We start from the raw sequence: 19045 nt of genomic DNA, 5'->3' as shown, positions 1-19045 counted from the left end.
AAAGTGACCCATTTGGGCGGCACATACCCGTTCTCCTTTCTATGGGAGTACCCCCCTCCCGGGCCAAAAATCAAAACAAACGAACAAAAATGACCGTCGGCGATATTGTTATGAACCATAAAAGGGGGTCAGATTTTAAACTTTGTTTCCGAACTCAAAAACATTGATTAAGATGTCTCTGACACAATGACAGATGATGCAGATATAAAGAAACAAGTTCATAAAGTCTATGTTCAGGCCAATTCATTGATCCACAAAGTCTGAAATTGCAATAATCATGAAATAATGAAAGTCACTCTGTTTGGTTTTCATTGTACTAGTATGTATTTTTCTCAGTTTTGGTGGCAGTACACTCACAAAAACATGAATAACCTCAGAGTGGCATATCACAATGGTTTTTCACATTCTCTTAAGTTTACCATGTGACTGTAGTTGGAATGGTTGTTGAAATCCTCGTTGTCACTGATGCTAGACTCCTGGCATAGCGCTTTGTAAGTAACCTTGTCATCAGGGTTGTTCCAATACTTGAAAGCACATTCATCAGGGAGTGCAACCTCCATCTAGTTGAGAATGCACCCGATTCTGAAATGTACATTAAAAAGGAGAACAGGTTTGAGGCCAACACGTGGACTCGGAAAGTTACGCCACAGCCAGATGTGACATATCAAACAGTGAAGTTTAACTGCAGGGGCCAGTACTGGTTGTGTGTGCTGGCCAAGTAAGCCTTTTTGCTCCTTTACGTTCCTTTAGGCAAGGATATTATTGTTGAATATGTCTGTGGGATGGGTGACAAACGTTTCTGTCATGGTCATGTACATTTGGAGTCCAGTCAGTAGTGCCTTAACATCACCCACAGGCAGTGCCCGTGCCTTATCCATAATCGAGACCACCTGGCGCAGATCCTCATTATGCTTCATACTGTCTCGGAACCCAGCCATCCTACCCATATACAAAGCAATAAAATCATTGATGGGAACAACGGTCGTCGCTAACCCTCCTTCTCTTCGTCAGTATAATCCTTGAGACAGTACTTCTGCATAAACCTTTCAAGTGGTGGAGTGAAGCTCTCTGCCTTCTAGATCTGGAACACCTTAGCAAAGATATCACTGATAATGGCCGAGCCTGGGTCATCCGCAGCAAGGGCATATCAATCACAGCCTTACTTCTATGAGTAGCTGATTGCACCAGATTTGCTGCTGTTTGTATATTTTTCTTTTCCCATTTATCCCAGAGCTCGTATGGATGACCTCGGTGACAATGCCAGAAAGGGCAATTGCCCCTACGACTGTTGAATGGCCAGAATGCTGCTGATAAGCATGCCTTGTGCGATGTTCAGACACAATTGATTTGGCCAATCACCGGCACCAGTAAGAAGGGGCTGTTCTTTTCACATAATCAGCTAGCATGGAGGCTTATGTAAAGACTGAGACGTGAAAATAATTTTATAATATCACATGCTAATCTCCATGAGATTGAAATATGCATCTGTTTTTTGTGTCATGGACCAGCTTCAGTGCGCAATATTCGTTAAGATAACATTGCTCTTTGCTTTCTTCTGGATCTCGAAACACATCAGTAAAGACCAGTCTATTGAAAAAGTCGGCCTTTTGACATTCTAGCACAAAATCAAGGTTTAATTATAAGAGCATGCTTATTAGCCTTTTGCTGGGGTTTCCTAGGGGATATGTCTGTTTTCTTTCCACAGGCAGCACCATTCTTGCTCAATGGTGAAGCCGAACATTTTTTTGTGTTTCTGAAGAAACCTTGTCAGCCTATTAACCATGTACAATAAAAGTGCTGTCATTAAAATCCACAACTATTTGCCCACAGAGCCTATCATTGTGCCAGCGATTTTAAGGACGAAACTGATGATGATGCTGATCAATCTAGCGATAGCTGCAGCACTTTTTGCAGCCAAGGTCTTCACCTATTGGCCAAGTTATTTGACCGCTTCTTTTGCCTCATCATACGCGTTCCCCAAGGGGCCATCAACTGTGTCACCATCGGGTGGGTCACCACATTTTGCACCTCAGGGACCTCCAACATTTTGTAGATCAACAGCGAGTGCTGTGATCGCCAGGAATATAGCAGGAATATAGCAGGAATCCATTAGTTAGCCCTTTCCATTTAACATTTTAACAACCCTGTCAATTTCGTTTTTAGCTTTAGATATGGATTATTGAAAAGTCCTTGTTGGAGTCATTCTTTCATAAACTCCCTGATACTCCCAGGTATGTAGTGCCTCGATCTGGTGGTTGATTTAAGCTAGTTAGGCTTGAAGCTCAGGTTACAACCCTTGGTGATCCCCAAAAGGGTTTGCTCATGTTTGTAACTACATATTCGGGGTTGAGGCCATTCCATTTGGCAATCCTGCCCTCAATTACGCAGATTTCCAAAGGAACAAAATCAGCGAGGACTCGCCATTTGGTCATTCATACTCCCTACCAAGCGCAGCTGGGTGAGACACTGTACATCTGGTACCCATAATTGGAATCTCATGTCATGCTTGTGTCCAATTCCTTTGACCTGGTGTTTGATTTGGAGAAAAAAGAAAAGAATGCTTTGCAAATATTGGCAAAATCCATCAGCCGGGTGGTCCTCAAATTCGGAGGAGAGCTCCTTTTCAATTCATCACAATACCACATGATCAAGACATACAGAGATCTTTACAAATATGAGAAAGCCAGAAAGGATATAACCTGGGAAATCACCCTGGCGCCGGCCGCTCAGCTGATAGTCTCTGAGGACACCACTGATCTGGTACTCACCGATTAATATGAAGATGTAGTAGGAAACTATCAAATACAAGGGCTTGGCCTGAGACATAACTGACTACTGCATTTAAAGTTACTTGTACTAGCATGTCAACAATTTCCGCACGATCCCTTCACACAAATCGACACCATCATCAATGAGAATGTCAATATCCCTTATTGAAGTATGAAAGTACTGCTCATTCTGTTCAGAAAGGTACAGGCACAAGCCCGGCTAGACAGTGAGCTATTCATAAATCGATGCATCAAAAGCATTAGTGTGATGATGGAAGGGATCGTGGACGAAGTATATGCCCAGACAATGGCACCCTAACATTTCTGGAAGGAGGCCTGCTGCTTCTTCATAGAGAGTGTCAAAGACCATGACATCGATGCAATTGAAACCGATTTCTTTAAGAACAGGTTTTGCCTATTTGTGTACTTGAGAACTTTCAAGCATAAAAATTTCCATGGCAATGACCTGAGAGTGAGGAACATGAAGGATGGAACGCCGCTGGAAATACGTTGAAAAAACACAGCCACAGAAGACCAGAATGACAGGTTGCTGGCGCAAGTCCACATGCTGGCCTATGTGCAGGTTTGTTTGAACATAACCATCCCAGCAATATTCTCTTCTAAGTATTGGTGTGCATATCTCGCACCTGACGGAAGAGATGGATGCAGTTTGTGGGTAGAACCACCTTTTAAATGATCATAAAAGGGCCCACCTGTCACGGCATTACAGAATACCTGAGCCTTATTGTTTTCTAGTACCCCAGTTTCCTGAAAAACCAATCCTACCACAAGAGGTTCCAGTTCAAATACGATGACTTCATCATCCTCTAAATGCCCTGCGCAGGCATAGGTGTAGGTGTAAGCAAATGGCAAAAGATGGTCAGTAAAACACAGGCAGAAACCGCGATGTTGATAATCTTAGAGTACGTGTCACATCAAAGGATGTGAAGAAGCGGAGTGGCAAGCTAGTCAACGTGGGATTCAGCGCCCTGCATGACCGCCTCAGTCCTAACAGAGCTATACATAAGCTTAAGAAAAAGGTCTGGAGAACATTGGGATGTTCATGCTTTTCTACATTCCGAGCAAGACAGACAATGAGAGCATCATTAAAGAATACTGGAAGGAACTGGACAAAAAAGAATAGCGGGCCTTCCCTAGGGCTCTCCGTATGACCCCCACAGCATTTTTCGGAAACGGTGTAGGGGTACTTTTGGAAATGACGATGGAGTATTTATTCTTTTGTTCTAAATTTGGGGTCTGAACTGGGGGCTGGGGGCTTGCCGGGCCGATTCTTAGGTGACAAATCTGCAGAAATAGCAGCTTCAATCAGTAGCAATCGCCGGACGTTGAGAATTTACCTCCATGCTCTTTGTTGATAGATTGGAGCAGTATCCAACATTGCTGACTCTTCCTTTCCTTAATAAAGCCATTATTATACACCTACGTCTGTAACCTATGGAGATTCGTCGTACAGTAAGTTTCGGTATCAGAGGACGCGGAGTCCAATAACTTTGACGCAGAGTACAATAACTTTAGAGGTTATTGGACACTATTTGACCTTTGACCTCAAAGCATTTTTACATCAACGCGAGGAAAAAGAAGATAATATTTTACAATTTTACAACAATATATGCTTCGTAACATTTAGTACTTCACAAAAGTAAATCATGGTCAGTCCAAAATCGGTGAATTTGAGTGAAATTATGCTGTGTGACGTAAAATTTCTACCACGCGCACTGCGCAGCACGGGTTGAAAGTTCGTTCTGTGCACTTAGCGGATGCGCTGAAGGCGTTCCAAGTCTGCTCGCGATCGCTCAGTGCAGAAGCATCCAAAAATGCCTAAATTTCGACTTTTTACAAGTAAAGTTGGACTAAAAAGGTGTATAATAATAAGGTTATTTACAAAATACCGGGATTTATGTCCTCGTACATCGTACGCTACGGTATTGTCCTCGACGTTACGCGTCTTCGATAGCTGGCAATTGTCCTTGACACTTCCCCACACTTCCTTATTTTGTGATGTTTAAGGGTGACTGTAACTGTACTGTAAACTGTCATATTGCCAAGGTCATCATTTCTAATTCGTAAAGTAGGGTAGCGAGTAAAATAGATTGCATACACTTATTGCAAAATTTCCACTTCCTAATGTGATTCATTTGCTATCTTCGTAAAACGTTTGTTGGGACATATTCCTTTTTCAGGAGTCTATGGTTCCATATCTTGTGGTATTTGGATCAAGCGACAGAGTCTAATCTCTATCCACAAAGGCAGATTCATTTAATCTTTCATGGCGGTAAAAGGTATCCATTTCAATTTATTTGCTATGAAAAAAGCAGTCCTTCCAATCTTTGCCGATTTACTATGATGTCTTGATCGTAAAGCCAGCGTGCAAAACGCGATCGAAAGAACTAGATTCCACCTTTTGAAACTTAAATATCCCTCATGAACTTTTTGCAATCTATAAGCGTGTTTTCTACTCCCATACGTTTCCCAAATCTCGATGGAAGAATTCCACTCTCACAGGCCAGTCGGGTATAAATATATCAGCTTATTCGTTGTACAAGAACAAATCTTTAAATCAAGGGTACACTAAACAAAAGCCTGTCTCGACATTTCTTTTTTTTTTCAAGGCGGCATGGGTTTGTTAATAAATATGACGTATCTCTTGGACAAGTGAACACTCATCACTTCCTATTCCGATGAACAGAATGTTGTCGTATACAATATCCAAGTAATGTGATTTGTGACTGCTTTTAATTCAATGACAGCATGGTGACTATACCTAATTAACTATCCCGGTGGTGAAGCGTTGAGATCTGGTTTCACCAATTAAAATAAAATAAGAGTATGTCCAACCTTGCTCCTAGCCTTAATATCAGCTCCAGAATCGATGAGAATTTTAAAGACTTCATATTGTCCATTAGAAGCAGCAGAGTGAAGAGGGGTATATCCATCCTGTAATAAAATCATATACAACGTGTAAACGAGACAAATTCAACACTAATAGAAACAAAAAAGAAACAGAAATTTGCTACAATGTTGGTAGCAGAGCATGGTTAAGCAGTCATGGACGAAGTACAAGAATATGGTTAGCATGCAGAGGAAGAAGAAGCTGAGCAGTCTGGAGGAGATGACTACAGAGGACAGCCGAACCACAGCAAGACCAAGGCCATAGCTGCATCTACCAGGGTCAACGATGATACCGAAGAGCATCTGGAAGAGCTGAAGCAAAGCAAGTCCAGGGCCAAGGCTGAACTGGTGTAAGAAATCAGCCATCAACATCTAGAACTGAGGTTTGCCAAACTTCTTGCATGGGTGAGCCAATTGTACCGAGCAACAGCCCAACAGCAAGATAGAATAGAAGAATATCATACAAGGCAAGGTATGGAATATACTCCTAATCAGACTTTAAATCAAGTGCCACATTCAGTTGCATTAGGTCAAGATTTATGGAAGCAGTTACAAAGAGTATCAATTCCAATATTCTCTGGTGACAAAAGACTTTATGAAAGTTGGAAAGCAGCCTTCTTTGCATGTATTGATCAAGCTCCTGCGACTCCAGAATATAAACTTCTCCAACTTCGTCAATATTTGTCAGGAGAAGCTCTTAAAGTGATAGAGAATTTGGGTCATTCTGCAACTGCATACGAAGCTGCAAAAGATAGACTTGAGCGAAAATATGGTGGCAAACGTCGTCAAATCGCACTGTACTTAGAAGAACTGGACAATATTAAACCCATACGACCAGGAAATTGTAGAGACATTGAACATTTTGCAGACTTACTGGACGTTGCTGTAGTTAACTTGAGAGAAGCTGGTCGAACTGAAGAATTGGGAAATGGTTCATTATATACAAAGCTACAGAAAAAGATGACAGAGTCTATGCTTGCACAATATCATAGATGGGTCTTTGACAAAAACAAGGTTGAATCTGTTGAAACACTTCGAGAATGGGTAATCCAAGAAGCAGAATTCCAGACCATAGCATCTGAAACTGTTCAAGGACTAACAAGTTTGAATAGGAAGGTGGACTATAGACGAGACAAATCGAACATGTCACGCACATTCTTTGGAAATTCTCAGGCAAGTGAAAGTCGAAGAAGTTACAGTAAAGGTCGTAGATCATGCAAAGTTTGTGGTAAACAACATGGTGTAAGGAGTTGAGATCGATTCATGAAGATGTACATTTCACAAAGATGGGAAATTGCAAAACAGTTCAGACTTTCAATGTCTAGGAGACGATCACCAGGGCCGTAATTACACCTGAAGAAGAATATGTGGTATGTACGGTTGAAGAGACACTCACAATAGACTACTGCACAGAAACTGGAATCAAAATGGTCCACAATCATCAACCCAAGATACTGTAAGTAGATCTATTGTTGGTCAGAGAAAAGAATCTAAAAAACAAAAAACCAGGGACAATTCAGCCTCTGTTTCTAGAAATGAAGCTATAGGTTTCACTGAGGGGGGGGTATCATGACGATGAAAAGACATTACAGACAACAACAACAATGGTTTCTGAGATATCTGATATAGAACGAATTACATTGCCAACTGTACCTGTTATACTGAAGCATGGTAATCGTAACCTCAGAGTTAATGCCCTGCTCGATGATGCTAGTACTGGAACTTACATCAAAACTGATGTTGCTCGTGAATTAGGACTACAGGGACATACTCAAAGTGTATCTGTAAATGTGTTAAATGGACATGTGAAAACTTTCCAATCGGCTCCTGTTGAAGTCGGACTTGAGAGTATCAGTGGTGATGTAGATATAAAGATAAGTGCATTCACAACAAATAGAGTAACAGGCAACATGCGAGTGATAAACTGGAGAAAGCAAGCTGAAAGATGACCCCACCTGAAAGATATAGACTTTCCAAAACTTGGTGCCAGACCAATTGTTGATATTCTTATTGGTCTAGATTGTGCTGATCTGCATTACTCATTCAGAGACATAAGAGGAAAGCCAGGTGAACCAATTGCAAGACTCACACCATTAGGTTGGACTTGTATTGGTAATCCAAATGGTAATCAAGGACATGCTCTCAAGACAAACTTTGTACGAACTTACTTTGTTCAAGACCAAGGACGTTTAGAAGATATAAATTCTACTCTTCGCAAATTCTGGGAGATAGAAAATCTCAGCAGTCCGGTAGAGACTTTAACTATGTCATGGGAAGATCAGGCTGCAGTAGATCAAGCTAAGAAGTCACTTAAACTTCAAAATGGTCGCTATCAAGTGGGAATTCCTTGAGAGAAGATGCTCCAGAATTACCTGATAATTATAATATGGCATTACGTCGGTTAGAGAACACCGAGAAACGACTGATGAAAAACTCAGAAGTTGCAGCCGCGTATTCAAAGAACTTAAGTCAATATATAGAGAAGGGCTACATTCGGAAAGTTCCATCAACTGAGGAAAAACCAGAGAAGAAATGGTATTTGCCACATTTTCCAATAGTAAGACCTGACAGAGCTACAACAAAGACACGTATTGTATTTGATGCGTCTGCGAGATGTCAAGGGATCTCTTTAAATGATGTGATTTATCAAGGACCAAAATTACAACATGAACTATTCGATGTGTTACTCCGTTTTCGAAAGAACCAAGTAGCTTTAGTCTGTGACATAGCCGAGATGTACTTAAGAATAGAAATTCCACTTGAAGACCGACCCTTTCATCGATTTCTGTGGAGAGATCTTGATCAACAGAGGGCACCAGATGAGTATGAATTCAGTAGAGTTGTTTTCGGAGTCAATTCTTCTCCATTCTTGGCACAACTAGTGACGCAAACTCACGCCCAAGAATATGCAAATGAATTTCCGATGGCTTCTGAGACTGTATTGAAGTCTACATACATGGACGATGGTATGGATTCAGTGAGAAATGACGAACAGGGTATAAGACTATTCAAAGAGTTATCTGAACTTTGGGAACAAGCAGGAATGCATACACATACATGGTTGTCAAACTCAGAAGGTGTTTTAGAAAAGATACCAACTAAAGACAGAGCATTTGAAGTAGATATAGACAAAGGTAATTTGCCTTCAATGAAGACACTAGGAGTATGGTGGATAGCTGAAGAAGATATGTTCACTTTCAGAGCGAATCCTCCCGACCAGAACTATGATATTACAAAGCGCAGTTTTCTGAAGAAGATTGCAACATTATTTGATCCGGTGGGTTTTCTTGCGCCGTTTATCATCCGAGCAAAAGTACTGCTTCAAGAAATGTGGATGAATGGCCTAGATTGGGATGAAAACCCTGACAATAATCTCACCCTAAGAGCTCGTAAATGGTTTGATGAATTGGCAGATCTGGAGAAAATCCAAGTTCCTAGTTTCCCTAATTACCAAAGGAGCAAGCGTCACTGACACTACATGCGTTTGTGGATGCTTCACACGACGCCCATGGTTCTGTTGTGTATGCTAGATATAAATATCAAGACACCTCAGTTTCTTGCCGTCTGGTAGCTGCTAAAACCCGTGTAGCTCCACTAACAAGCACAAGTATTCCTGATTTGGAGTTGATGGGTGCAGTCTTAGGACTGAGATTGGCAAAATAAATTTCAGAAGTTCTTGATATTGATATGCATCAAGCAATATTCTGGTCTAACAGTATGAACGTCCTGTGGTGGATACGAGGTCGAAGTTAAAGGTTTAAGCCCTTTATCGCCAACAGAGTAGGTGAAATTCACAGTTCGTCATGTCCTGAACAATAAAGATACATTTCAACAAAGGAGAATCCTGCTGATTGAGTAACTAGGGGAATGACAGCCTCAGAGTTGGCCTGTGAAGAATCTTGGTGGAAAGGTCCAGAGTATCTAGCAAAATCTGTATTGGACTGGCCCAAAACCCTGTCATTAAAGGGGCAAATTGAGATGCTGAAATTTGTATCCTGCCGATTGAATCCTTTACGTTTCTTTTAAAGTTGGACACGACTTACAGAAATTCAAGCATGGGTGTGCCGCTATTTGGACAATTGTAGATTGCAAAAAGAACGAATGATCTAAGAAGAATTGTGGCAATGATTGGTACGGGAATGGTTACCAGGTTTGAATGCAAGGAAAAAATGGTTGGAGTCCCAGAGACCTACAAGGAGATGATGTGGTGTTAGTGGTATCTCCTGATGTACAACGTGGATGTTGGCCCTTGGGAAGAGTTACTGAGGTACATCCTGGTGCTGATGGACATGTGCGCGTAGTCACTGTAAAAGTTGGTCGTACAAAACTGACTCGACCAATCAACAAAGTGTGCCCACTGGAACTGTGAACTTTGTACATAGACATTGAACATGGAGAAGTTGGATCTAAAGGAGTAATCTTTTCTGAGTTTATTCAAATTTTCATAATGGATTATGAACAACAGCAGACAGAATCAACATGTTTACACATATTGATGAGAGGGAGAATGGAAAAAAAGGACACTTTATTCCTCCACTGAAAATTTGCGTTCATATAGCTCACTCTAAATTTGAATATAAGAGAGTATTTAAAACCCTTCAAAGAATTTTCTTTGTAAAGGTTATATTGCTTGTAATTTACTTTGTAAGTTTGGAAACAGTTCGAAATAAACCAAGTGGTCAAAATGAAGTATCGATGTCGAGAGATTGCACTTCTTCGCAACATTCACATCTATTAATGAAGCTGACCAGTATAGTGAACATTAGTATCAGCATTCGAAAGAGGTGAAATGTGACGATAAGAATGCGTGTATGATAGTTCATAATGTTACACAGTTTGTACTATCAATGCAAGTTTGTCATACGTTAAATAACAATCTGTGCTATTTTCATGTGATAGCAACGGTATCAACAATATTTTACAACGAAAGAGTTCCCTTATTTGTGAGGTGTAGTATCCGCACCTTATAACATATTTTCAAACACTTTATTTTTACGTATGGTCAACATACGGTATTTGTGGTTAGAAAGATGACTTACTGTGTCAGTCGCATTAACATTACCATCGGACTCTATTAGAGTTTTCAAAATATCAAAGTGTCCTTCTCTCGCAGCATGATGAATTGGAGTCCTTTCATTCTGTGAAATAATTAACAAATTATACGTTATCTATAAGACAGAAAGGCACTTCATTCAAAACATGTCTTACTGTAAGATATAAACTCTGACAACTATCACTTCCGGTAAACAATAAATCAAATTATTTCGGTATACACAAAGCCAGTTTGAAATATATGGTTTATGTCAATTCTGAGCCCCAAATTAAAGCCCTTGTAGCTGTAACTCTTGAAATTTGTTAACCTGAAAAAAGCTTTCAATTTTCTCTAGTTTCCTTTAAATTCTACAAATTTAAAGGATATAATCTTTTAATACTGAAAAATTGGACAAATAAATTTAAATTTTAACCGTTATTTTGATTTCCCGCCATTTTAAAAATTGATAATATTACAAAGAAAACATAGCATATAGTGTCCAAGTGGAGAACATTCAGCACTATGCATTATATCGGGCTACTCTGTTGTTTCTCTGAAGATTCCAATGCATATATGCACAGCGTATTGTTTTTTCTTTATTTGCATGAGGGCGCCATTTCATGTTTGGGCAAACATTCATTATTTATCTTGCTAAAAATAGCACATGTAGTCACAATGGACAGTTTATTCTACCTGTATAAACACCCTTCAAGGAGTACATTCCCATGAACTTGTTTTAATTTGGAAGTCAAATCACAAAAACTAATGCTAAAAGAGACAGCTGTCGGGCCTTTAATGTACAGTTATATAAGTAAATATATAATGACAAAAAAGTACCCAAGTTAGTTCTTTATATTGAATCAGCACTGGCATCGATGGGGAATTTTACGGCATCAGAGAGTCCCTTGAAAGCAGTTGAGTGAAGGTGTAATATTTTACACACACACAAACGAACCACACACGTGTATACATATCTCTCTCTCTCTCTCTCTCTCTCTCTCTCTCTCTCTCTCTCTCTCTCTTCTCTCTCTCTCTCTATATATATATATATAATATATAATATATAATATATATATATAACTAGTAGAAAACAGGACTTGGGCGTTACTCAGAGTTTAACGCTACATGTGTTCTCTGTGACGATCATCAGAAATCGCTATAAATCGCTCTGCCATACAGGCATTGAACACTGTTATACACAGAGAAGATTTCCAAACTTTATAGGATATATATATATATGTATTATATATATATATATATATATTATATATATATATATATATATATATATATAATATATATATATATGCGTGCGCGCGCACGTGTGTGTGTGTTTGTTTGTGTGTCTGATTCATACGTTTTCTTTCAGATAATACGAATGCAGGTAATTTTCTACTTTGGCGCTATATTTGATCGTATAGGGAAACAATTTAATGTAAATACCTAAAATATAGGGTTATTTTCTTTTACCATCTTTCGAACAAATAAGTCCTGGCATATCTTAGTTTTACCTCTAAAATGACAAGAAACTATTCAATATGGCAGCCTTGTGGCCATATTGTACCGTATTGCAAAACTAACCAATAGACAAAGGTCTTACACTCTGACACACTTTGAAAAACATCGCCAGGCATCACTGAAAAAATTTGACGATGGATGAATGGACAGACTGACGGAGGGACTGATTTGATAAAACTATGAGTCAACCGGACTTTGTTCATGGCCACTAACAATGTATGAAGTGAGATGATGCTGATCTGAAGTATTAAAGTGTCTGCTTACATTTCCTTTTGAGTTTACATTCATTGCAATGTTCACCAGCACTTCAACAATTTCATATCTCTTTCTGGAGCCCTGTGTAACAGAATATTCAGACCCTAGATGGTAGTAAAGAAAACATGACATCATGTTAAATATACATGTAGTACAAACATATTTGCAAGGACCAACAATAACATTTATGACTCTTTCTATTATGCCATTGTTATAATATTGATGCAAGACAGATTACAATTTCTTTTGACCGACAGATTTCATGACTGACGATTAGTATAGAAATAACGAGCGACTCGCTGACCATTAACGTTTATGGTCAGCGCGTCGCCCGTTATTTCTACATTTGTGGGCAAGGGCGAAAGGAAAGCCAAAAATTGATGGGCGAGGCTTGCTGAGCCCGTTAATTTGGCTTTCCTCGAGCCCGCGCCCACAAATAAACGTTAATGGTCAGAGCGGAGTCTGTTATTTCCATTATATTATCAGCGGACCCAGAAAACCGTCAAAATTTCCGAAAATTTCAGGAGCGAACGACAACTGGGTCCCAGAAACTGAGCAATACGCGACGCACTGTCACGTGCGCTGTAAAAATTGGCAAATCCGGAGATGTTTTCAGAAAAAAGTATCTCAACTTGACCTACAAGTGCTCCATTTTATTTTGTGATTGATTATGATTTACGTCTGAGCTGTAAAGTTACGATACTTTGAGTTGTTAATCTTATTATTCATATTCACGGGCCTGTAACAAACCATTACTGTGTATTTGTGGTTAGTCAAGTTGTTCAGCTCGCCCAATCAAAATGCGACGGGTAGGGCATGGTAATATAATCTGTAATTAGAAGTTAGACTGTAATTTGGGATTTTATTTAGTTTTGAGAAAGGTACGGGTAGGTTGTACTATTTGCTTTGTAAATTTAACAACGCACAAGCTAACCATTACATGTGACATTCCACACACATTGTAAATTGTATGTAAAGGACAAAATCAAATGACATTTATTATTGCCGTTTTGCGCATTAAATTGTAGGTTGTTTGCTTGCTTGCTTGCTTATTTCTTTATTTTCATAGTTAAATATATACCCTAACACACTATTATGATCCATTAAAATTTGAAGTCCGGAACAGAATGTCCAGTGTTTGCGAAAATTAGCTGTAAAACGCTGATGGTCAGGCTCCTGCTACATTTAGCGCATTTGTTTGCAAAATAATCTCATTTAACATGCATCTAGTCTAAACATGAATCAAGCAGGATACAGCCTTGATTTGATTATAACCAAGGTTGATGATTAAATCATGGTTACGCCACCCGTGAATACTTACTTTATATCCAATCACTAATTGTAATTATCAATCTTCCTAAACTTAATTGGTGTGTTGAGGTAAAGTCAGTTCATATGCTGAATTTTAAAAGCGATAAATTAGAATCAGCATTGTGACCCCGACATTCCGTTGAGTGACCATTTAGACACTTTAGTCTGAACATACGGTTCTGTATTGAAAGAACTTATTGATAAACATGCCCCTGTGAGGACAAAGCAAATTGTTCCTAGGCCACAACTGCCATGGTTTGATAATAATGTCAGATAAACTAGACGTCTCAGACGAAGATCAGAAAGAAAATGGGGACAAAACATTTTACGAAGGTCACAGAACAGCAGCTTAGATGTATATACCAAAACCCAGGGACTCGTTTTAATACATTGAGGACCTATATCGTAGAGCAATCGAAGAGGGGCTTCAGGTTATACGACAGTCAAGCAATGATTTATCAGACCACAGAGTAAAATAGACAGAGTAGCAACACTTGCATGCCTTTTGTTCCATGGTCGTCTCGGTAGACTATTGGCTTTTCATATTAAAATGAGCTCCAAAGGTGTTAAACTTTTTGGAGGCTTTGTTTGTGGTTGATGATTACACGAGATTATGCGAAAAATACGACGAGATGGCATCGTACTGCCAGTCGCGTAGCAACCATAGTTACTTTGTGAGCTCTCAGGCCAGAAACACTGCTTCACGCAATCAAAACATAACACGCCAGCAGTTTCATAAACATGTCTTTCCTTGACGCACGTGTAAAACAGGGTACGACTGACCGTAAACCATTGAGTAAAACCAGACAGTATCGATAAAAGACTTTCAAATTTGGTTCAAACACACTCATTATATATTCATAAAATATGAGAGGAATTTTTAAAACGGTAAAACTCGTTTTCCTGAAGCTCAAAACACTCCCGTTTTCGCCAGCACGTCAATTCTGCTCAGCACCACACGACAACAACAACACAAACTTGCCGAACATACTTTCGCTTAGCAATTGGCGAAAATCCGAAAACTACCGAAGGATTCATGGTCGGCACTGTTCGGAAAAGAGAGGCGAGAGCAACCTTAGGCGAGGCGAACATGGATGGGTTACGTAACCGATTCACGCCTTAAACAATACCCGTTGCCACTCTATCTATCTTTCTCTACACAACTAAGTTCACCAGGTCTGCACCAGACCTGGTGCATGGCCGTGCATGTCTGGCCAACAGGGCATGTGCACCGATATGGACACAGACCTGCAGCAGTCTGCTGGATCAGACCTGCTACAGGTCTGATCCAGCAGACTGCTGCAGGTCTGACCTGTCAGACCTGCACCAGACTGACCTGTCAGACCTGCAGCAGGTCTGACCTGTCACACCTGCACCAGACCTGACCTGTCAGACCTGCACCAGACCTGAACCGTCAGACCTGCAACAGGACTGACCTGTCAGACCTGCAACAGGCATGACCTGTCAGACCTGCGACAGGACTGACCTATCAGACCTGCAACAAGACTGATCTGTCGTTCCTGTAGCACACCTGCTGTGTCAGGCCTGCAATAAGACTGACCTCTTAGACCTGCTGCATTTCTGAACTGTGAAATTTGGAGCAGGTGTGATGCTAAGCAGTGCACAGTCTAACAGATCAGATTTGATGTTTTTCTTGCAGTTCTACTTGCATTTTTTTCATTAGATACTATTGTCATGGATATAATGGGTTTTCGATTTCTGTGCAGACAGTTTGCAATAGCGGACTGATTTCATCATATTTTTAATAAACTGAAATTCATGTGTTGCATAATCTGCGACTGAAGTTGTGACGTTGGATTTGTGTATGTTTGTCGTGTACATGTACATATTGTGTATACCCATTACTTATCCACAGCATTTCATATTTACCTACAAAATTTTATTGTGTATCACAGCACAAAACATCTATCATTAATGAATGGACTATTTTCAGTGGAATTATATCCCTCTGTAGAATGTCATTTGGCCAGTTACTTCTGTTCCGTTAAAAAATATGTGTAAACAACATACACTGTATCAACAAATAAAAAGTCACACAAACTGTAGACATTGTGCAAATAGCTTCTTTTTTCTGAGGAGTCATAAAGTCTATAGATTATACCCTTGGTCAGTATAAGATGTTACAGTAGTGATTTACATAAAATAGAAAACTTTCGTACAAATCATCTTTATAAATAGTGGCATCTTACATTTACAAATCTTCTGAAAGGAAAAATCTGTTTACTCGATAGTATCTATACAAAGGCTCATGCTGCTATTTTCCTCTGAGCATTCTGCAAGTTGTGTATTCACAACAATGTTGGATTCACACTTTTCTCTAAATAATTTTCTCAATTGGTATAAATATAATATTGTCTGTCATTTTTATGACGCTGCAGTTAAAATGGTCATATCTCATTGGTGTGCACGGAAGCATCTGAAAAACTTGACAGACTTCCTGGTGACCAGCTGCACCCTTTAGTCTCACACCTTGAATCATTTTTCCATAGGCGGTCTGAAAAGACAAAAAAACATTTGTTGGCACATATTCTGTATTATTGGTTACATAATGAAAACGAGAGATAGGTATTCTTAATTATTATACATCTACCATCAAGAACAATACTAGATTTTTTTGTGTTAAAAGGCTGTACACAACACCTGTTCCATATGACTTTTCCTTGAAATGGTAATTACAATTTCAAGGCGCGCCTGCACCCCTGGAGCTGTATCTGTGCATTCACTGCTGGCCTGGTTTCAGGGAACCCATTGGACGATCGAGTGCCAGAAGATGTCTCACACTCTGTAGTGCACAGGCTATCGAAGCGCATCAAAGATAGCATGCCACACTTGTGCTATAAATCGGAATAAAAATTGATGACATTGCAGGAAAAAGGTCAATACTTGGACAAGTTGATGTGCCAGTTACAAATGAAAGATGTATAATATTGTTGTCTTGAAAATACAGCAAGGAATTAACACAGACATTGGCGCTATGTATCGCATTCTGCTTTGCATCAGGCGATACCCCGCACCAATGTCCGCGTGCATCCTTTGCAGTATTTTCATGACAACCTTATTGAATGAAGAGATCATCAGTCATTTGGAAAATAATGGAGTTCACAAGTGTACAGAGATACAATTAAAACATCACATTTCAGGGCATTTGGACATGTCGTTTCCAGGGAAAAGAAGTTTTCTCGATCTAAAAGGTGCCAAAAGACTTGATGTGTTGTTCTAATTTTGTTGTTATTTAATCAAAGCTCTAGGTACCTTAAAAACCTAATCTGAAGCAAACAGGGGAAAGCTTTTTCTGATAAGAACTTTTTTGGCAAAAGTATATTAAAGACATAAATTTGCACAATGTAATATATTGAAATGTTGGATTTGGGGTAAACAGTAATGGTTTGTTTTCATGCATTTTGAATATGAATAATATTGTAAAAATAGAAATTTACAGCTAAAATGAAAATTGTTATTGTACAAGATCATAATCAACCACAAAATAAAATGGAGCATTTGTGGGCCAAGTTTAGACGCTTTTTTCAAAGAAGTCTCTGGATTTGCAAAATTTTTGCAGTGCGCAAGCTAGTAACTCACTGACAGGTCAGGGGCCAGGTTGTTGTTCGCACGTGAAATTTTTGTAAATTTTGATGGTTTTTCGGGGTTCGTTGTTAACATAATTGAAACACGCTGGCCATTAACGTTTATTTATGGGTGCGGGTGAGAGGAAAGCCAAATTTACAAATTGACGTGCATCTGTATGACATATGAAGTAATCCTTGTACCAAGTTGAATGAAATTGCTCCAGGCATCTCTGAGATATCTGCGTGAACGGACGGACGCACGGACGGACGCACAGACGCACGCACGCACGCACGGACATAACCAAACCTATAAGTCCCCCCGGACGGTGTCCGTGGGGACTAATAATAGGATCATCAAAGTGGTTCACAGCAACATGTTTTTGACACGTGCCATGTTACAAATGGCTAGGTTCACTCCTACAAACTCCTATCCAAATTTCAAATTGACTGGAGACTTCACACTATCAAGGATGATTTTTATCAAAAGCTAAATAACAAATTAAAAGAAGATGTTCTAATGCAGATTATTTAACCAAAATTTCCATAAATTTCCTAACTATAATTCAACAAATATAATATATAACCTGCATGGCAAAGTAATTGTCAAGAAATCAGAAATTGAGCCTCAATTTTTATTGACTTTAATTTTCTACTCATATATATATGGCATACATGTACCTGATAATTCCACTTGAAGACCTCTATGGATATCTTGCTAGATTTGATGCTATAGATGGAATGGCCATTCTTTGCCGAATAGTATCGATGATAGACAAAGATGAAAACTCTTTTCCATCAGTATCTGCAAACTATCAATAAATACACAAATTGAGGTCAATGGTATACATAACTTAACTTTTTTACACATTATCTAGATACATTAATGACAGCTGCTGATGGTGTCATTCATTTAAGATAAGACACCATGGCACTCTTGGCCATTGATAAATTATCTACAGTGATCAATTGTTAAGTAAAACGTGTTAACAAAATACATCCATTATCACACAAATATTCACTTTCCTTTATAGAGGGCCTTAGTGAAAGCATGTTTCCAAGGTGACAGCACAAGTGACTCCCATGTTTAAATGTCATTTTTACTGTTTTCTTCTGTGTAAGATGGAGACTCTGCAAATTAGTGTTCATGTACGGTACATGGCATTTTTTTTGAAGCTTCAGCAAATTTGGTATGCTCTGCCTTAGAAGTCTTTGGAGATTGACTGAATTGCATTGTGTATGTCATACAGTATAACCCCAAACACTCTAGGAGTCATTGACCAACAAAGCCTTTTAAAAAGAAAGGCACAAGAAACTTACTGTGTTCACCTCCATTCTGCCAGGTAATTCAGAACATACTTCCCGTACTTTGAACAATGATGGCGTTGATGGGTCCCTTTTTCGTAATAGATGAAAGATATACTGAAGATTAGCATCACCCTACAGAAGATTTAATATAATATAGAACACTAAATTATTATATTACTATGCCCTGTCCATGCATTTTAATTGGTGGAGCTGAACCACGTGACTGCCCACAAATAACAGTAATGGTTTGTTTTCATGCATTTTGAATATGAATAATATTGTAAACATAGTAACTTTACAGCTAAAATGAAAATTGTTATTTGTACAAAGATCATAATCAACCACAAAATAAAATGGAG

General features: G+C 39.2%; 1 long non-coding RNA gene across 1 annotated transcript; it reads right to left on the bottom strand.

Annotated features, from left to right (window-relative positions):
* Nucleotides 1-15672: 15672 nt before the first annotated feature.
* LOC139125385 (uncharacterized) lies at nt 15673-18819 on the bottom strand. Its single transcript, XR_011550219.1, has 3 exons — nt 18699-18819; nt 18060-18190; nt 15673-16309 (listed from the first exon to the last, which is right to left on the bottom strand). It is a non-coding gene; the product is annotated as an uncharacterized lncRNA (long non-coding RNA).
* Between the last annotated feature and the right edge of the window lie 226 nt (nt 18820-19045).

This window comes from Ptychodera flava (assembly GCF_041260155.1).
Source record: "Ptychodera flava strain L36383 chromosome 3 unlocalized genomic scaffold, AS_Pfla_20210202 Scaffold_25__1_contigs__length_14229661_pilon, whole genome shotgun sequence".
NCBI lineage: Eukaryota > Metazoa > Hemichordata > Enteropneusta > Ptychoderidae > Ptychodera > Ptychodera flava.
Note: the sequence above shows the minus strand (reverse complement) of the source record. Positions and strands in the feature narration are given on the sequence as shown.